Source organism: Oratosquilla oratoria, unplaced genomic scaffold (assembly GCF_046742065.1).
Source record: "Oratosquilla oratoria isolate Oo_2021 unplaced genomic scaffold, ASM4674206v1 SCAFFOLD45, whole genome shotgun sequence".
In the NCBI taxonomy this organism is placed as follows: domain Eukaryota; kingdom Metazoa; phylum Arthropoda; class Malacostraca; order Stomatopoda; family Squillidae; genus Oratosquilla; species Oratosquilla oratoria.
In genome coordinates, this window is record NW_027467710.1 from 6,612,264 (window position 1) to 6,616,907 (window position 4,644).

Consider the following 4,644-nt stretch of genomic DNA (forward strand, 5'->3'; position numbering starts at 1 on the left):
TAAACCCACACGCAACTACACACACACACAGCGCACACGCACCCCACACACACACACACACACACCACACACACACACTACACCACACAACTGCACACCACACACACGACACACACACACTCACAACACACAACACCCACACACCACACACAGACACACACATACATATGTATTTACTCATACTCATATGGGGACAACTAGTGTCTGTTTTAATAAATCGTGAAGCCTATAGCTAACTCAATGATCACCTTTACTTTTTATGCAGGAAAGACATTAAATCAAGAACTAATGACCTCAGAGGTCCCATGAATCCGCGTCCGGTCAGGCCCCCTTCTCTGTCCTTCCCTGTAGCCAAGACATCTCACAAGAACGACCAGTTCTGTTTTGGCAGGTTGGCCTTTTATCTTCCAGACTCTTCCACAAGGACCACGGGTAAGAATCGTTCCCTTGTTGCGGCTTTGTATGCTCTGCGTCCTGTGGCGCCTGCCCGGAGACGAGGTCACATCCGGGAGCACGGTCATGCAGTCCCCAGCTGCCGCCATCGTTGTCGTTGTCTCTCTGACCTTCCGGTAGATGAGCTCGACTCTCTTGCTCACTTGGCATATGTTGTCGGTCCGCATGGATGGTTTCAGGATGTAGTATTTCTTCGCACGCGTATTCTTTGGTGTAAAGGGTTAATGATTGTAGCCATTGTTTTGTTTTGTTTGCTTTTGTTCGCTGTCGATGCCCTAGGTGTTGTTTGTTGTAATTATTTATCATCAAACTGAGAACTATTATAATAATTACTTCTATATCATCAGCATCATCATCATCATCTTCATCATGATCATCATCAACAACACCATTATCATCAATACCATAATCATCAACACCATAATCATCACCAACAACATCATTATCAACACTATCATCATCATCATCATCATCACCATCATCATTATCATCATCATCATCATCATCATCATCATCATCATCAACATCATCATCATCATCATCACTGATATATAATAATATAATTATCATAAAACAACATTAGATTTTGTAGTGGTATTATTACGTGTTTTCAATTAAATTCCCTTTCATCAGTACCAGATAGCATTATTAATAATTACATGTCATAAAGAATGCGTACACTTTATGATGCAGTGGACGGGTTAATCAAACGAGGTTCAATCATGTTAGGCAGGAGTGGATGTTTCTCCCGGTGCTGAATGAAATACTTCGGCCGAATCCACACGATATTGAAAGCTTAGTGGTGCAGGTATAAGTAAAACGTGATGGACACCAGCCCTTTTGATCACGATGGTGCTAGATTTCCTTAACTGAAATGAAAAAATCCGGCAGCAGGTAGGCTGTACAATGCAATACAAGTGTTAATAACTCTTTCCCAGTTGTGGTGGTTTTATTGTTTAATCTTTTTGTTAGTTATAGGAGGTTGTAATTCATTGCGAGGGGTGAAGAGATTAGGATCTCAATCATACAGATGGTGAGAAGTATTAAAGAGTAATTACTAGTTTGATCCTGCATAAATGATTCAAGTTAGTATGGGTTCCTGTTCTCACTGAACTAAGATTATTTGACGACAGTAAGAATTGAATACAGAAAAAGTACGATAGTAGATAATTACAATCACAAAGAGAAACAGAAATAAAATGCATTAAGTTGTGATTTTCTATGGTAATTTTTGTCTGAAATCTTCTTTTGTTTTTGGCAAATATAGATGAAGACTTCTCTCTATCATAACGAATAATTCTATTTGTATCACAATAAAAATAAGAAAAAAAATATTCTAAATAACACCACAAAATTTAAAAATGAGTTTTTTTAAACACGGTTTTTTTACATAGAACTAAACAGTAATACTAGAGCTCATTATTCTAAATGTAATTAGAGGTAATTTCTCAAGATGTTTTTATCCCAACCTAATAGGGATCACTCAGACGATGACAACTACATACCGACAGCCTGGAGGGTGGAGTTGGAGAGGTAGAGGGGAAGGGTTAATGATAGTGGCAGGTTGAGTGGAAGGGTGGGGGGAGAGTGGTGGCGGGGGGAGGGGGGAGGGGATTGGCCGGAGGCGGGAGATCTTATATCCGTCCTACCTCCGCTCCAATTCTCCAATTCCCTCTTGCCTTACCGCTCACTTCCTGTTACTTCCGTGTCCATATTTTACTTCCCAGCCTCGTCTGGGATTCTCTCGCTCTCCGACTACTTCCGGTACTACCCACGAATATCCACGGCTCTCTGGCGGAGACCTTCGTGTCCCATGACGCACGTGCCGCCACCGTCGCCGGCCCGCCACTGCCAGCTGACGGCAGCGTGACCTATGATTTTTGTCTAGAATCCGCTTCCCGTATAGGGCAACCCACTGTCCATATGCATTCTGTGAGTGCCGTCAGGTCATTTCATTCATCTCCGTGGGACTCCCTTGATAACAAATATATCCTTCTTACACCGACCAGACACAAAAAAAAAAAAAAAAAAAAAAAAAAAAAAAAAAAAAAAAAAAAAAAAAAAACAAAAAAAAAAAAAAAAAAAAAAAAGAGAGAGAGAAAAAAAAAAAAAGGCTGTGTAGGGCAATTTTATTTAAGCCAGGGAAGAATTTGGGTTACCCTCTTCTTGTTAAATACCCTTAGCCTTTATATTTAAGACATCCTATACCTATTATCCGGTCTGCCGCTATTTCTTTTCGTTTTTATTTCTGGTCAGTTTTTGTCGATTTCGGCTATCATCTTACCTCTCTATCATCTCTGTCTTACTCTCCTCTTCGTCTCTCTCTTTCTATCTCTCATCTCTCTTTTTTCCTCTCTCACCATCTCTATCGATCTCTGGGTTCTTGCTCCCTCTCTCTCCTCTCTTTCTCTCATCTCCTCTCTCTCTCTCTGTCTTTTCTCGTCTCTTTCATCTTGATTTGGGACTGTATCTTTCTAACAATTTTTTGTTTGTTTTTTCTTTTGTTTTCCTGTAATTGCTATTTTCCATCCCCCATCACCCCCATTTTCTTCCATATTGCTTTTTCTCTGAAATCTCATTGGTTACCAATGACGACACTTTGCGGATTTTAGTTCCAGGTTAATTCCAGGCGGTTTCATTCATCACGAGGAAGGGTGGCAGGGACTCCCTACTGAAAAGAGGTATATGTTTCCATGTTGGTGAAAGCCAGCGGCTTCTATCCTCTGGTGGCAATCCTTGCAAACCGTAGAAAGTGGACCCATAGAGTTGTGTGAAGGAGAGAATTGAGGAGGACAGTAGAGAGGAGGGAATTTAAACATGGTCAGACAATTCTTGAGTGGCGACTTTTTCTTAGTCATAAAATTTTGCATGACTTTTGTCCATCACTGATGCCGCGTTGTCTTGTAGACTTAATTCTAACTGCCGACCGATGTGAATTAATTCATGCTCTGGAGAAGCCTTTAAGTGGTGACACACGCGTCCTTGAGTTATGAGTTCGGAAGCCGCATCAGGTCTTTGTGGTCACCCTTCAAGTAAAGGCCAATTCTGTTGTTCACCGTGTATGTAGATACTAAGGCCGACGAGCGGCTTCTGGTGGCTTTTCCAAAGACTTCAAAGTCTTCATTTGCACTAAAAATTACCCTTTAAATAAAAAGAAAGAAGAAGAAGAAGAAAAAAGGACTTTATAACTCATGGTTTGGAAAGTAATATTGCGGAATATTATGTGATATCAACAATAATTGAAGCATCTTAGCATCCATGTGCCCAAATGTCTATTTCTCGTTACATTTTTTGATACCCCCAAGGCCATATAACTTGTTTCTTTTCTCTCATATCTAAACATTTCTGAACCCGTCTCCACCACCCCCGCACATCCTGCCATTTCCCGACCACTTTTAACTACCCACACAAGTGACTAAAAAAGCTAAATCCACTTCTTCCAGTCTCTCCCCTTTAAATGTTCACTTCCAAATTGGCTGCTACATTTTTCCCGTTGTTACATCTTATCCACCTTACATTTACCTACATTTAGTCTCCAATGCTTCCTTCTTTTCCCATACATCAAGCAAGCGCGTACACACACCACAGTGACACATCCACACACATTACACCACACTCACACCCACACCCCACAAAAAACCCACACACATCAACTCACACACACACATTACCACGCACACGACACGACACACACACACACACACACTCACACACACGACACACACTCCCCCACACACACAGCACACACACACAGCACACTACAGGCACAGCACACACCACACAACACACACGACACACACTACTCCCATAGATATACATATATAACTAAATATATATATATATACTATACTACATCACACACACAACACACACACACACATATATATATAATATATATATATAAATATATGAGTATATATAAAATACATATACATGAGACATACAATACATACATATATAAAATTATAGTATATAGATATATATATATATATATAGATATATATATATATACGTATGAATGAGTGATAGTGTCGACAGCTCTGTATGGGGCAGAAACATGGAACATAAGAGAGGAAGAGAGGAGGAGTTTGGAATGTGTTTTAGAATGAAATGCCTGAGAAGTATGGTAGGGGTTACCAGCTGGATAAAGTTAGGAACGAGTAGGTGAGGAGGGAAGTGAGGAGGAACAGG